This window comes from Peromyscus eremicus, chromosome 11 (genome assembly GCF_949786415.1).
Source record: "Peromyscus eremicus chromosome 11, PerEre_H2_v1, whole genome shotgun sequence".
NCBI lineage: Eukaryota > Metazoa > Chordata > Mammalia > Rodentia > Cricetidae > Peromyscus > Peromyscus eremicus.
Window position 1 is genome coordinate 50,424,461 of NC_081427.1, and position 18,060 is coordinate 50,442,520.

Sequence of the window (18,060 nt, forward strand, 5' to 3'; positions counted from 1 at the left end):
AAGGTAAGTACATGAGGGAAGCACATAATCTTCACCAGGAACAATGTAGTAGAGCATTTTCTTTAATAGGAGTTAAAACTGTGTAGATCCTGCCTGGCACTTGGTTTCCCACAGTCTTGTCATGAATGATATTGTTCTGACCACTGTGGAGTACACATTTTAGGAGAGAACTATTAGGATAATGACACATAAACAGTGTATAACAGACTGCAACAAGAATTGCACCTGAGTAAGAGACAATGAATATATTTAGAAGGCTGTCATATGTTTATACTTTTTCTATATAGATTCATAGGTCACAACAATGACACAGGGATGAAACATCTAATTAGAAAGGTTTCAACTTAAGGGAACAGATTCAAAATTGTGATTTCTCTATTTGGAAGTAAACAAGCATTAGCTGGATTATGTATTTAGCATGATACTTGGGGCTGATAGCCTTTCTTCTCTGAGTAAGGAGTCTCTGTTAGGTAGTCTACATTATCCATACTTCCTGTTTCCCAGTTTTTGGATTGGCAGCTACTGGAGGTAGTTGATAAAATGACTTGTGAGCTAACATGGATGCAGAAAATTGTAGATGTAGAAATAGAAATGCTCCTTCTGGCTGAAGATTAATGGAAGAAGAGAGAAGCCATCACTCGAGTAAATCACATTAATCAAGACTTTATATCTAGAAATAATAAATAATTTTAATTATAATATGTTAGGGGTTGTCAAATGTAAAATTTATAAATGCTTTATATATATGCTTGTATATGTAAATGCTTTATACATATATGAGAGAGAGAGAGAGAGAGAGAGAGAGAGAGAGAGAGAGAGAGAGAGAGAGAAACTAATGGTCAATTTAAAGCATGACTGGTATAATAGGCCACTGAGAAGTGTGAAAAGCAGTACATAGGAACAGGTTTGGGTATGAGGATGGGCTGACTTTAGAATCTGTTGACTAATGATCTTCTAAATGCAATTGAACTATGACAGATTTTAAGAGATGGTAAGGCTAGAGCCATAGATTGGAGATTTATTGTATTCTATAATAATTATAAAAATAAAAGATTAAATGAGGGAGGAAAATAACAGGATGACTAAAACTATTTTTTTTTTTTAGAAATACAGTGAGAAGCATACAATTGAGTGCTATTTTCTTGGTAACGGTGGAAAGCAATGAAAGATTCAGAATAATCTATTATCATGAAGGTCCATGTTGGGCTTTTAGATTTAAAACTCATATTAGAGAAATCAAAAGACATACATGTATAGGAAAAGTCAGATAAGCAAAGCTAATATTTGGGGGTGTCTAAGAAGAATTAGAATAATAGAATAAATGGAACATTTCAGAGGTCAAGTGACAAGTTGATTGGGGGGGCATAGGAAATGGCATGAGTAGATCCTTAATTGGGATGGGAAAGAAAAAAAGAAAGGAAGGAAGGAAGGAAGGAAGGAAGGAAGGAAGGAAGGAAGGAAGGTAATTCCACCCAGTCATAAGTCAGTTGAGTAAAGAAGAGGTGAGGCATGAGAGCAATGGAAAGAAGGTAGTTTAAAATGCTGTAGTTAAACATAGATTCTGAGGGAAACAGGAAAGGAGAGCCCTGAAGGAGGTCTGCGTATTGGTACAACAAGGAGATAGATGCATTCATTTAGCATACCAGAGCAGAGAGGCGGAGAAGAGGATGCAGAGGGACATTTATGTTAAAGGACTTTTATCCTCATGAAGAAGATATCTCTAAGGTCATAGTTTATATTTGGTCCCGAGAATCAGGAACTTGATGGCTGATGGCTTAAAACCCAAGCACACTTCCTGTGTACTCAATACATTATCCAGAGCTAAGGGGATTCATTTGGTAGCTGAAAAAAGTATTAAGTACTTGAATCAACAAATACTAGGCTCTATTTCTGCTCTGCCATTCTTTTTCATTGTTTTTGAGAAATTAATATATGCATGCAATGAAATATGATCATATCTACCCCCATTTTCCTTTCCAATACTCCACTCTTTTGTCTCCATGTCAATGCTTCCTGGTCACAGGTGAGCAGTTTTTACAACTTTCATTCATAGACATAGCCTCTCCTTACTATCTTGGCCTCATTACAATTTTGATCTGAGTTAGTTAGGATTTTTTTTCCTAGTTAATACATCTGCTCTTGCTCTTTTGGAAAACATTCAAATCTCTTCCCTTTCAACCCTCCAATGTCCTGAAATTCAAGTGAGTCTTTTATTCACAGCATATAATTTTGTCTTTTAAAATCCACTAAACTATTCTTAGATAAGAGTCATCTACTCGTACCCAGGGTCATCACTGAGAGGTGAGCTCTTGCTATTGTTATTTTGTTAATCATTCTCTTGTCTGTTTCGTAATTCTTCTGTGCTACTACTTTTAAAAAATCTCTTGTGATTTTTCTGATTTCATTGTGATAAGCTCATATATTTCCATTTACCTATTTTGAATCTACTAGTTTTTATTTGTAGTTGTTGTGACAGATACATAAAACATTTTTATAAAAACACGTTCCAAAATTCCACTGTCTCACTCCCCCTGAATACTTTATGCTATTGATGTAAAAAATTGACTTGCAGCATTGTGTGAACATTAACAACTTTTGTGATTTTAGTTATCCTTACTTCTTTGTACTGTTTTAGTGGAGTTAAAAATGACTTATACATAACACAGAAGAATTACAACACCTTGTATTTGTTTATTACCAAGACTGATACATTTTAATGCTTCATGCTGCTGTTTAACGACTTCTCATTTTGACTCAAAGAACTCTCATTAGCCTCTATGTTAGGGTAGGATTAGTTTTCCATAGGAAACTTCTTGTGTTCTTCATTTTAAAAGTCCAGTTTCCCAAGTATAGTGTTTGAGAGGTTGTTTGGATTTTTTGGTGTAGAAATAAAATTACTTGGAATCAGTTTGATTCTTGGTTTGATATTTACTGGGTGAATATAGGACAGCCTTTGTGCTAACACAAACTTCCTCAATACTAACAGACGCCCTTCTGAGGATGCTGCACAATGTCTCCTGTATCAGTCGGTCTTTAAGCTCAAGGTATTGGAAATAAAATTTCCAAGTTTTGGCAAGCTGTGGTCGTGGTAGCAACTTCCTTCTGGTGGGTGCCACTCTGTCTCTGTATTTTCCCTACATGTATTACACAGCTCAGCACGCAATCATTTTCCCTATGTGAATGCATAAGTCAACACTCAAACTATTTTCCATGCATGTGCAGATCAACCCTTAAGCATTTTCTTTACATGCATGTGCAGATCAACCCTTAAGCATTTTCTCTACATGCATGTGCAGATCAACCCTTAACCATTTTCTCTACATGCATGTGCAGGTCAACTCTTAAGCAAAGACTTTACATTTACTCTTTGTAAACTTAGACATCTCTAACACAACTTTCTCTCTGATAGTAGTTTGCCCTGAAAAGTCTAACCACCTTCCTGTATTCCACATTCTGTTTTCTCAGCTTAGGGAAAGCACATGGTTCTGATTGAGTTTCTCCTTCCTGGTTTGCAGGCTGGAAAATGTTGTCAATGCTGAAAAATGGGGCATCCATAGGATTCATCTTCTTTTCTCACTCCTAAGTATCATTATGTTGTGTTGCCTGTTGTCCAGTGTTTGAAACTAGTCCAGTTTTCTAGTTATTTAAGTTCACTAGTTACATAAGGGCTATAACCAGAAATACTTGCACATCTAAGGTTTTCATGGAATGTTTTCAGCCCTCCAAAATTGCAGTAACTTCAAAATGCATGCAGTTAATGCATTCAGCAATTTTCCATTTCTGAGTTCTAACACACACACACACACACACACACACACACACACACACACACACACACTTTAACTGCTGAGATTTCAAGTGCATGCCATTGATGAACAGTAGTGTACCTTTCACAAATGTTTCCAAGTTGGCACACAAAGTAATGATTTTTCAATCATTGTGTCGTTGCATTTGTTCTTGTTTATTCCCCTCCCCCATACCTCATCCTTCTTTCCCTTAGATCTTCTTGCTTATCTCCTATCTTTACATATATATATATATATATATATATATATATATATATATATATTGAAATCTAAGATTTGCATAGGAGAAAAACATATTTGTTTCCAGAGTCTGGCTTATTTCTCTTAACATAATGATTTCCAGTTTCATGTAATTTCCTAAAAAGTTATAATTTCATTTTTTTCTTTGTAACTGAATAAAATTCCATTGTATATACATACCCCATCATCTTTTACAATTTTTTTTCATGCATTTAAAATTTTTAATTAAATTGTCCCTTTTCCAGCAGGCATTAGTTGCCTACAGCTCTTTGTGTAGGGCTAGAACTCCATGAAATTTCCCCAATTTCACATTGCTGGCATATCTATTGATATTGTCATCATTCCCACCTTGTTTATGTAGGAAAGACTGTTTCACAGTAGACTTTCTGGTATTTAGACTCTTACAGTCCTTACCCCACCCCCCCTTTCAATGATGTTCCCTGAGTCATTGCTTCAGGAGCTATGATGCAGATGTATGTATCTATTGGTTTCTGGCTCCCCATGACCTATTGACCTCTGCACTGTGCAGTTGGCTGGTTTTTAGTACCAGGCATGATATCCCTCTTCCCATGCTGTTGAGAGGGCCTTAAGTCCAATTAGATAGCAGTTGGTTACCACTAGCATGTGAGTACCACTTAGTGCACCTTTACAGAAAGCTTGCCATGTTGTGCATTGTTGCGATTCTTAGATACTGAGGCTGGATATAGCTGTTGGTTGCTTCCTTCCCTTGGCAGCTTCCATAGTATTTTCTGGTACCATGGAAGCTAGACTGCAGCAAGGAAACTTTCAGGCTAGACCCAGCTGGAATCATTCACACTATGTGTCCTAACTATATGGTGGATTTAGCAATATAGGTATACCCTCACCCCCAGAGAGGCAACCAAGGGCTGTATCAATAGTCTATCAATAGTCTATATTGTCTTGGAATTTACGTGGACCAACCTGACTGTATTAGTCAAGGTTCTCTAGAAAAACAGAAATGACGTGTGTGTGTGTGTGTGTGTGTGTGTGTGTGTGTGTGTGTGTGTGTAATGTATTAGAATGGCTTACAGGTGGTGGTCCAGCAAATCTAACAATGGCTGTCTACCAATGGAAGGTCCAAGAATGGAGTCATTGTTCAGTCCATGAAACTTCATGTCTCAGCTGGTCTTTTGGCACATGCTGGAATCCTGAAGAAGCAGGCTCTAATGCCACTGAAGTCATGGACTTGCCCTTGAAAGTGAGAGCAAATAGGCAAAGAGAGAGCTTCCTTCTTCAGTGTCCTTTATATAGCCTGCCAGCAGAAATGTGGGCTAGATTAAAGGTGGATCTTCCTACCTCAAAAGATCTGGATTAAAGGTGTGTCTTCTCACCTCAGTGATCTGGATTACAAGTGGGTCTTCCTACTTCAAAAGATTTAGCTAAGAAAAAAAAATCCCTCACAGGAGTGCCCAGCTGCTTGGGTTTTAGTTAATTCCAGATGTAGTCAAGTTGACAAGCAAAAATAGCTATCTGACCAACCATTTGAAAGGAGAGTTCTCATGCTTGGTATTTTGGGTTTAGTTAGTCTATGGTTCTTGTGGGGAGCATCGTCAGCCCAAGTGGCAGAACTTCCTTTGTGTGTGTGTGTCATATATAATTTAAGTAACTGTAAAATGGCATGATTACTTGAGACTTTATCAAAGAACCTTGGTGTTATTTGTCCTTTGTCTGTCCTTCTCCTGCACTGATCTCCTCCCATGCTCTACAGTTGGAACCCCCTAATTTCTTTATCATCAACCTACCAAGCAAATGGAAACTGACAACAAGTTGGTACAGCTATTCCAATGTTTGATAAAGTAGACTTCTAAACCAGTTTTAAAGAATAAAGAAGGCCATTTCATATAAATAAAAGGAACAATTGATCAAGGAGATATATTGATAGCAATTGGAAATAATTTTTCAGCAAATAAAACGTTTATTTTATAAAGAAACATTTATATTATGTTCATTTTATATTTTTATTTATTTTATAAATGTTTATTTATAAAACAAAAACTAAAAATGATGAAAGTCAGACAGGTTTTCAAACTAAAGTTCAACAAAGAAAGCTGAGAGCTACACTCTGCCATAAATCTATTGAATTTAATAGGTGTCTATGGAACTTTGTACCCAACAGATACATAATATGTATTCTCTTCAGCAGCCAAAAGAGCCTTCTCTAAAATTCATCACAATGTAGTCCATGAGGCAAGTTGTAACAAACACAAATAACTAATGTGATTCCTCATATTGTATCAGATAATAGTGGGATAAAACTAGAAATTAATAGAAAGAGAAACCACAGAAAATGAATGAGTATTTGGAGACTCAAGAATGCATTTTGGAATGAATAGGGCCATTGAAGAAATCAGAGAGGAAATTAAAACATTCCTAGAGTTGAACAGCTTGTTAGAACCCCTGGGATATGGCTAAGGCAGTTTGAAGAGGAAAGTTTATAGCTCTCTATACTTACATTAAAAACTTAGAGATATCAATTAAATAACCTAGTGATATGCCTTAAGGTACCAAGAAAACAAGAACAAGCCAAATCTAACTGCACTGATTGCAAGAAACAGTAAAGAGTGGGGCATAAAGTAATGAAATAGAAACTAAAGAAAAAACACAGACTCAATTAAAGAGTTGATTTTTAGGAAATCTAAACAGGAACACAAATTCCCAAGTCAAACCACACAAAGGAAAGAATCACAAATTAACAGAATTAGAGATGAAAAGGTAGATTTTGCAGAAAATTTCAAAGAATCACTGTAAATTTAGAATTAAAAATATCAGAAATGGGGCTGGAGAGAAGGCTCAATGGTTAAGATCATTGGCTGCTCTTCCAGAGGACCCAGATTTGATTCCCAAACCCACATGGCAGCTCACAACTGTCTGTAACTCCAGGGGATCCGACACCCACACATAAAATAAAGTTAAATTATTTTTTAAAAATATTAGAAATCTAAATACAAAGTATATATTCCTAAACACATATGCCCTACCTAACTTAAATCAGGATGAGATAAACAATATAAAGCAACACATTCGACACAATGAGACTGAAACACTCAAACTATCTCCAGAGAGAAAAGCTCAGGGTTGTATGGATTCAGGGCCAAATTTTAGCAAATTTTTAAGGATGAGACAGTATTCCCCAAACAGTTCCACAAAAGGTAGATTGTATTTTGATGTAACTTCTTATGGTCTTAGAGGGAAAAATAGAAAGTTTTATTCATTTCTAGCTTTCTTAAGATAGAAGCCTAATAACAGAATTAGGCCTCGGGAAACTAAAGAAACTTTGAATCAGCTACCATGAAGAGAGTACTAGTGATAAACAGAAACATAGTAACTCATTAGTTATTACACTTATTCTAGTCATCCCTAGAAAGTTGGTTAAAATACTCCTTGCTCACAGAAGATAACACATTTATTCTGAATCAAAAGTTGATTAAAGTACTCCTAGCTGATAGAAAATAATGCATTTATTCTGAATATATACAAAGGTATACCATTCAAGTGTCCAAGGACAGACCTCTTTTGCTTTTTTTTCTTTATTTTTGAGAATTTCCTTCATGTATACTGTAAAATATAATCATATTTTCTTCTCATTTGCCTCCTCCAACTCCCTCCATATACTCCATTGTACCCTCTCCTGACTCCATGTCTTTTTTTTATATCCCACTAAGTCTAGTTAGTGTTACCTATATGTGTGTGCATGGGTAGGGGGCAGTCTGTTGGAACATGGGAAACGTACCAGTAGTCATATCCTCAACAAAGAATGATTCTCCTGTAACTATCCACTGCCAATAGATAGTCAAGAAGGGTAGGGATGGAGATAATGTACCTCATCTTTGTCTTGATTTTTGCTGGTTTCATCTTGTTCCGGGAACCCTGGCTAGTGTGAATTCATGTGTGCACTAGCCATGTCATGTCTAGAAGGCAACATCTCATGGTACCCTCTAGCTGTTATGTTTCTTTCATCTCCTCTTCCATGATGTTGTATGAGCCTTGGAACTGGTGGAGTTAATTTAGTTGAATGTCACATTTAGGGCTGAGCTTCCAATCTCTTATTCTTAGTATGTTGCATCTCTCCACAGACAGAGGTCCACTACACAAAGAAGCTTCCTTGACAAGGATTCAGAATAATCCAGGTCTATGGGCATAAACATAAATATTCAGAGGGCCATTTGACAGTGTGGACATTTAGCAAAATAAAAATAGCAGGTTCTACCCTCGGGCCCATGACCTCCCCAGCAATGGGATTTTGAAAAGGGTTACAATACTAGGCATAAAATTCCTTTCAAATTCAATCAGAGAGTGATTATTTGCTCTATAACAACAATCAGGCATCGGTTGTACACCTAGGCATATCTTTACTGGTAGAACAGTATTAAACATGCAGGTTCCAGTGCTGGGTAAAGTCATTGATATCTTTGATCCTCTAGAAGACTGCAAAACACCTTCCAGCATTATTAAAATTATGCAGAAGGGAGAATGTTTCCTGGTGGTCAGTGTGTTATAGTCAATGTTTGTCGTGTCTCCCAAAATGAGATCTTCCCATGTAGAGAAATCTAGTGTATGAAGTGATACTGCCTTGGATTATTTATGGGCCCATGACTGCTACCTAAAACATATGAGAAAGAAAATACTTTAATTGGTGGGCAACCAAGTGGTAAGAGCCAACACTGAGTTCATAATAAACATTGTTGATTAATGGACATGATCACTATCATTAGACACAAGAGGGACTCATACCCTTGTTTCCATTAAATGCCTAAATGACCCAGCAATGGATACACAGTGCATTGACATGACTGGCTAATGAATGGGGCAAGTCTGAAATGAACACTTACCTGTGGTTTAAAGAGAAGTCACGTGAGTGGAACTGCAGACTTGTACATGATTTTCCTGTCCACTTTTTATCTGATGTAGAAAATATAATGATGCTTTTAATCACTCTGTGGTTTTCAAGGTAGTAATTTTCAAATAATGCAGCCTGGCCTTCAAAGTAAGTGATTTCAAACTTTCAAGGGAAAAAAGTATGGATTCCAATAAACAACACTACAGGTTTGAAAAGAGTTAAGGGGATATAGCTACAGAATCTGCTGTCCAGGCTAGTCTAGAAAAGTTGGAAAACACAAAGAGAATTTTTGAAAAATCTAATACATTGAGAAATTAAAATGGAAGTAGAAGTCACTGAGTTTAAACCTCAGGTCCACATGATTGTGTAATATAATCACCGCTCACATTTACTTACTTAATAGTGACACACTAACACTGTTAGATTGCAGCTGTTTAGATTTTGATAAATGACAGGCAGCATTTTCTCCTTCTAAACAGTACCAGATATCAGATCTGTACTTTAATGACAGAGAGAGAGAGAGAGAGAGAGAGAGAGAGAGAGAGAGAGAGAGAGAGAGAGAGAGAAGTGGTTCATTCACTTTGGAATTCTATTTATAAACAGACAAAAATCAGATGGACCATAAGCCAGAGTGGCCACATCTTGTTCTCATAAACACACACATTCTAATCACCTTTAGACAGCATCCTTTTTTACCTTTGTTTGGTTTTCTGCATAGTAAAGTGCATGAGCGATTTATATTCCTGCTAGTTGGATATGACAGAAAGGGTTGTGGGTCTTTTTGCTTTTAACAAAACTGTTGACATTGATTAATCTCACCACCATCCTACTCCAAAAAGCTATAACCATTGACAACCCTGGTGTACAAGGAGGTATTGCCTTTGGATTGTCAGTGGACTTATGACAGCCACTTAAAAACAGAAAAAGAAAATACTTTCATTTCTTTATTAAAAAACAATGTATAAAAACACACAACAGAAGGCAAAATAACACAGAATCCAGAAGATACCATTTTCTCATGTTTAAGCTATTTAATTTTTGTTTATCTATATTTCACTTTTCTTCATTTATTACTGGGGGTGATGGGCACATAATTTCCCCCACCCCCATGGGCACATACTTTCAATCATCTCAGGATTAACCCTTTTTGTGTTCTAGAAAAGCCTTTTAAACAGTATTCCACTTAGTTGTTCAAGAGAAGTCTTTGTTTTCGAGTTCACTCTCTGACTTCAGAACTTGAGAGGTTAAGTTGTATGTTCCAGGAACCCCATTTAAGTCAAAGACTTCTCAAGATTTCTCAGCCTGAGAAGGGGCATGGGTCAGTTTCTTTCAAGTGATACACAACCGGAGTGCATATGGCAGTCGTGGCCCCCACCCTTTTCGAGAGAGTGGGACCCATCCGGTAGGAATAGTTAGAGTCAACAGGCTGACCCTGAGCTTCACATTTGAGACCAACTGTGTTTGGCATGGTGGATGATCAAATCGCATTATGTCCAGATTTGTCCTGTACCTCAGTTCACTTTCTGTAGTGATAACAGCATGCCTAAGATGGCAATTTATAAAGGGAATAAGTCTGATTCTGTCTTATGATTCTGTTAACTGTGAAATCCCTGAGCATGATGCCAACAAGGGCTTTGTGCTGCCTCTGGAAGCAGAAGGACAAGTGGGAGCTTGTGGAGGAATCAAGCCACAACGGGTATTCTTTTTCATTATTTGAGAACCTCATAATATGCATAATGTGTTTTGAGCCAATGTACCACCCCCTTCTCTCTCCTTCAATTCCTTCCCTATTCCCGACCATTTTTCTTTTTCAGCATCACATGCTCTTTGAAAAAGGAAACGCACTGCTTCTACTTAATGCTTCCTGTATGTGCATGGGTGTAGGAGCATCTACTGGAGCATGGGTAGCCTTTCAAGGGCCCTATCCTTGAAGGAAGCTAACTCTTCCTCCTCCAGTAGTCATCAACTGCCAATAGCTCCTCAGTTAGGGGTGGATCTTTATGAGCCCCTCCCAAATCCACGCTGGAGGTTTTGCTGGCTTGATTTTCTGCCCGTTTTCTGCCTGCAGTCAGATCACAGTTGCTGTGAGTTCATATGCTCCATGGTGTGATCATGTCCAGGAAATACCATTTTAATGCAAAGGTCTCCTACCTCTGGCTCGTACAGTTTTTCCACCACCTCTTCCATGATATCATACCTTTAGCCTTGCTGAGAGAAGGTGGGGTATGGCTGTCTCACTTAGAGCAGAACATCCCACAGTATTGTATTCCCTGAACTTGACCAGCTGTGGATTTCTACATTAATCACCACTGACAGCAAAAAGAAGCATCTATGATGAGGCTGGAGAGATGCATTAATCTATAGAACTTTGGGGCAGTTTATTACTATGTCCATTTAGGAGAATAATAGTATTAGGCTCTCCCCTGGAGTCTATGATCTAATCAGCCATGGAGTTTTTCCCCAGTTAAAGTTACTAGCTTGATTTTTTCATGTCACATGATTTAAGTATGTGGCAATAGAGTTTTACCATCAAGTTCTGGGTGCTAACTAGGAGCAATGGCAATAGAGTATAATGTTTGGAAGTGTTTATGGGACCCCACTGACTAACAAACTGAAGAAGTTTACCTATACCAGTTTACTGGGCTTTTTATTTGATAGTTTATGGTGTCTTGGAGATGCACTGTCTGCCGTGTGTGTGTGTGTGTGTGTGTGTGTGTGTGTGTGTGTGTGTGTGTTTCTATAGTAGTAGATTTCCATATGCATTTCATTTTGAGTATTAGTTATCCCTCCCAATACCCTCTCCTCTGCCCTGGCCTCGCATTACCTACCTCATTTAATCCTTCCTGTTCCTTTATTTCTCTTTCTACCATTGTACCACCCGCATTGCATCCCCTCTTATTGAAATTCACCCTGTGGTTCCTACTAGATCTATGACTTCTGTTGCTATCCCAATTCAAACACACACACACACACACACACACACACACACACACACACACACAGACACACACACACACACACACACACATCTCATGTTTCGAAGCCAGCTTCAACCTATGAGACAGTATCATCACATCGGTTGCAGGACAGGCTTTTGGCAAAACCCAACATTCTTCATCATAAAAGTTATAGAGAATTTAAGGATACAGGGAACATATCCCAACCTAATAAAGGTTCTATACAATAAGCCGATAGCCTACATCATGTGAAAAGAAGAAAAACTCAAAGAGTATCCACTAAAATCAAGAATGAGGTAAGGATGTCCACTCTCTACCCTTCTGCGCAATACAGTGCTCGATATTTTAGCTGAAGTAATAAGACGAGAGAAGGAGATAAACAGGATACAAATGGAACAGGAAGACATTTAAGTGTCCCTGTTTGCAGATGATATGATTCTATTATAAAAGACCCTAAGAACTACACCAGAAAACTGGTACAGCCAACAAACACACTCTGCAAAGGAACAGGATACAAAATCAGCGCGCAGAATTCAGAACACCAACAAACACTGAGAAAGAAATCAAGGTAACAATCCTATTCACAAAAGCCTAAAAACAAAAACAAAACAAAACAAAAAAAAACCTTGGCATTTTCTATTGTTCTCCACAGGTAAATCAATACATGTGAATGTCCTGCTGGTCATTATACCTGGAAGACCCCAAATACGTCCCCTCCCTAGTCAAGACTGCAAATTAAAAACAGATGAAAACAAAACAGAAAGTGTTCCTTCGTGGACTGGCTGACAGAAGCCTGTTAATGCTGCTCTTTCCCTGTTTAATTTATCAGCATTGTCTCCCAGAGCATGTGGGATATATCAGACTAGTGTGAAACCAATTCAAAGGTGTGACTCCAATCGCCACACACACACACACACACACACACACACACACACACACACACACACGAGAAGGACTTGTAGGAAGGAGGAACAGCAATGCAGGCTGCTAAGGGTGAGAGAGAGAGATTAAAAACGTGGGGTTACAGTAATTAGAATATACTTTACACAGGGATGAAACTGTCAAAGAAGAAATTGAATAGAAGTTATTTTAAAACATCACTGACGGCCCCACCCCTCACAGGCTGCGGCACTCCAAAGAGCAGCCCCGTAGCTCACCTGGGCAGCACAATGGAGCTGGCCCTGATGGCAGGGACAAAGGAGAGATAGTATTGCCCCTCACCACCTGTGGCAGATGAGAGAGCTGGCCCTGTCCCCTGGCTGGGTAGTGTGGGACAGCTGGCCCTGGTGATGGAGGTGTGGGAGAAGTGATCCCGTCTCTTGCTGGGGTGGTGTGGGAGAGCTGGCCCTGCCTCTCATTGACTGCAGCCATCAGGAGAGTGGGCACCTCATCTAGGCAGTAAAGTAGAGCTGGCCCTGGTGGGTGACATGGACTTGAGAGAGCTGGCACCCAGGGTATGAGAGTGGGAGAGGTGGCCCTGCCCTTCACCGGCTGCCACAGGCAGGAGATCTGTCCCCACCTCTCACCTGGGCGTGGTGGGAGAGCTGCCCTGGCAGCATGTGTGCAGGAGAGTCGGTGGGCTGATCAACTCAGCTGCCCCCCAGGCCCAGATCCAGTGCTTGGAGTTGGCCCACCTCAACACCTACCCTCTCCATGAATGGCTAGAGTGCATGAAGGGGCCAGTCCAGCAGAAACAAAGCTGTAGGATCTCCATGATCGAGGGCAACAGCAGGATATCCAAGAGGAGTCCTGACGAGGATCCAGTATTGGTAGTGTAGCAGAGGCCTTGAACCAGACTAATGACTCGCTGCAATGAACATTTGCAAGTAAAGCTGTTTGGGCAAATGGGTATACTGTGTGACACACTGTGGTACACCACAGCTCCCATGGTGAGATTTTCTTTTTCTTTTCTTCACTTAATTTTTTTTTTAATTTTTGTTTTATTTTGTATGGGAGGTTGCAAGGGCAGAGAACAGATATGGAGGGATGGGGGGATGGGGGATTGAGGTGCATGATGTGAAATTCACAAAGAATCAAAAAGTTAAAAAAGAAAGTACCTCAAAACTATCATTCATTTAATAGTTTGCACTCCAGTATCATAGAACAAAAACAATGCAACTGTGCAAGGAACCACTATTATAGAGATGTAAGTCATATGGGCTCAGGGTCCTAAATTTTTGTATCAATTAAGGCCTTGTTGCTGTTATTGATGAATGTCCCATCTTTTGGCAGCTGAATAATTCTGAGCCCCTGGTATGACTGTATATCGTAAGAAGAATATCCATTTGATGATGAGGTAACTAGACCCTTTATACACTAGTAAAAGTCATGAATTGTCCTATGTAGGACGCATCTGAGTTCTAATTATGGGCTTGCCTTTCCTTAACATGTTCCTAAGCCATCACCACAATCGAGGCACAGGGAGTCATTTGATTAGTTGACCGTATGTTACATCAAGAGAACTATTTTAGGAAAAGAAGATATGCTGTGTAATCCATGATCAACTTTCCTACTACATATAGCCCAAAAAATGTGAGTCTCGGTGTACAGCTAAAGGCTTGAGGGGTGGTGGTGGTGGTACAGAAGTGTGAGCTGGAGGCAGGAGGATTAGGAATTTCAGGTTAAGATGTATACATGAACAAATTGCTATTCTATGGCACTGACTGTGTCTCCAACTGGTTAGAACATATAAGTCCAGAACAATGTTGTCCAGTACAATTTTCTACAATGGTGGAAATATTCATTTTCTAATAAAATAAACACACAGCATATATGCCTGTAGAACACTTGAAATGTGACTAATATGACTAAGAAATAAAATTTTATTTTTTAATAAATTTTTTATTTTTTATAAATAAAATTATATTTTTATAAATTATGCAAAATTTATAAATCATATAAAAATATAAATCATAAATTATATTTTTAATTAAAAATTTGAATTTTAAATGTCATTCAAGGTTAATTATTCACTCTTAACTAGTGGCTTCCACATTAGAGTACCGCCCAGCATAGACATAGAACTTTGTTCCCAGAGGAGCAAAGGTTTTACCAGGTGCCACAATAAGAACCCTTGTAAGCAGAAAACTAAAAATACTGTCTGGCTAGCCTTCCCTTTCAAATTGGATAATTTGGTATTTGCTATGACCATTCTGCTAGGTCATAAGCAAGAAAAAATGAATTTGGATCCTGACCAAAAAGAGGAAGTCAATTTTGTTGTTGCCTACCAGAGCAGAGATTCCAGAGGGTCCAAAGTGATTTATTGGGTCATTAGTTTTAACTGTGAATGGGATATTTTGTCAATGATAGAATGACAATCATGAGTCCCAGAGTTCACACAAGGATAAAGCCAGATGTTACTATTAAGCAAATCACTTAGACTGATACGTGAGCTGGCTGAGAGGGAGGCGGATCTAGACCCTAGCAGAGGAGAGAGAGGATGAACAGAGCTCACCGCTCATGTCAGCTTGGACAGAAGTCTGTGGTTTCCCAGACTCCTCATCTTGTATTTGTCTCACAGTATCTAACCCTCTGAAGACATTGTGTCCAGTCAAGCTTTTGAAGAAATCTGCAAGTGGTAAACTTCATGGGATTCCTAATGGAGTCCTAGGAATGTTGTATCACTTGATATAGATATTGCTTACACAGGTGTGCTCACTTTATAAGAGTTTATTGCTATATACATCTAGGGTATTTAAATTTTACTGTATGTATATTATATTTTAATGAAAACCATTAAAAAAGCACAATTCACATAAACTTGTCACCACTATAAGTAGCAATATGTATGCCGATGTCATCATTTATTTTGAGTTCTCCAGCTCACATAAAACATTCACTAAGGTAGACTACATGCTGGCCCATAAAACACACTGAATTAAAAAGAATATAAATCATAGCAAATAGAGTCTCAAACTACCATTAAGTTGAGCAAAGATGAAAAAGATATTTAAGTAACCCCCAAATACTTGAGGATTAAGCAATACACATCTAACACATATGTCAACAGTCTTAAGAGAGATTTAAAACTACTTTGAACTAAGAGAAAATTAAAGTAACACTTGTCATCATGCATGTGATACACTGAAGACAGGCGTTAGAGGAAAATTTTACCGACATGAAATTAACAGATAGGAGAAAGATAAAGATCTAAAAATCAGATGTCTAAGTTGCTACTAAAAAAAAAAACTAAGAGAAAATCAAATTATATTTGATCTATACAGGGAAAAAGAAATAATTAAAATTAGAGTGGGAGTCAATGAAATTCAGAATAACAAATCAATGGAGAAAGTAAACCAAACCAAAGTTGGTTGTTTCAAAAGATCAATAAGGTTGATAAGCTCCTAGACTGGCCAGCTTAGATATAAAACATAAACTGCTATATCAGAAAAGGGGTATAATAAGTATTGATCACACAGACATTAAAAGACAATGAAAGAATATTACAAATGACTCTATAACAACAAATTTAATAATCTAGATGAAAGAGATCAATTTCTTGAAATTTAAAAAGAAATACAGAAACTTAGATATGAAGAAATAGATCATTTGTATAGATCAATACTTATTAAAATAAATTGAATCAATAGTTAATAAGCTTTCAATGAGAAAGCACCAAACCTGATAGGATAGCTCATGAATTCTCGCAAATAATTAAAGAAGAAATTACATCAGTCTTTGTTATTTCTCTATGAGAAAAAGAAGTAGAAAAATGCTTTCTGACTTATTCTATCATCAGTCTACCACTAAAATCATGCCAAGGAGTTAAAGAAAGAAAACCACAGGTGAAAATATATCTCTTGAAGACACATGCATACTACAGTCCACAAACTTTAAAAATCACTACACACAATGACCAAGCAATATTTATCATAGGTTCGCAAGGCTAATTCAACATTAAGAAAATTAATGTCATCCATCATGACAAGAGGCTAAAGAAAAAAAGTCTTATGATCATTTTAATAGATGCAGAAAGTAAATTTGCCAAAATCCTAGAGCCATTTGTGGATTATAAGAGCCTGACAACATTTAAAGCCTCTTAGAAAACTGAAAACAGAGAACTTTATAATGAATATCATTGTTTTTTGTTTTTTTTTTTTAAAAAAACTACATCATACAGAAAATGGGTATTTTTCTTCTAGGATCAAAAACAGGGCAGAGAATCTGGTCTTGCTTTTCCTAGTAGACACTATATTTTAGACACAGTAGTTGAGGCAATAAGATAAGAAGAGAAATGGAAGATATATTGACAGAGAAGGAAGACAGAAAGCTGTCTTTGTTTGTATATAACATGACTGCTCAATTTCAAGTCATTAAAAAGCTTCCTAGAATTATTAACTGAATATAGGCTAATATACAGAGAGCAATTACTTTTTTACATACCAGCAATAAACAGTTGGAATTAAAAAATTTTAAATTACATAGTTAGATATAAATCTAACAAATAAGTACAGGATAGGTATAAGAAAAACTATGACTCTTGATTTAAAAAAAATGAAAATCTGAATGAATAAAGACACCTTCTGCATACATAAGGTTCAAGACTATCAAAATGTTAGGATTTGTGTTTCCAATTGATCTATAAATTTGGAAAAAAAAAACTCTCATCAAAACCTTAGCATGTTACTTTGTGACCATTACCCATTTTTTTTTTTTTTTGAAGTTTGTAAGGAAAGACAACAGATTTAGGACACCTACATTACCTGATCTGAGTCACTTTCATTCAGTAATCCAGAGAGTACAGTATTGGAAAACAGAGATGAATTTGTCAATGGAACTGAACAGAGACCTGAGAAGAGACACATGCAAGCAGACTGATCACTGAGAAGAAGCAAAGACAGTTCAGTAGAGGAAGGTTGCTAAAGTAGTGGGAGGGAATACATGCAGAGAAACAATGACTCTCCCAGAGTGTAACTCGGGATGCATCAGAGAGCTAAATGTACAGTTTAGATCTATCTGTTCTCCCAAGCCCAATCAAATAAGACAGCAGAAAGTCCAGTGACCTTGGTGACCGTGGCTTGATGCTGGCTTTTTAGAGACACCACCAAAAGTATGTTCCATGAAAGTAAAAAGAAAATCTGCCAACGGCACTTGATGAAAACTCAAGCCTTTGGTTATGCAAAAGAGGGTTCATAAAAAAACGAGAAAACAAGCCACAAAATGGGATAAATTCCTTACAAAAGACATGTCTGTTAAAAGG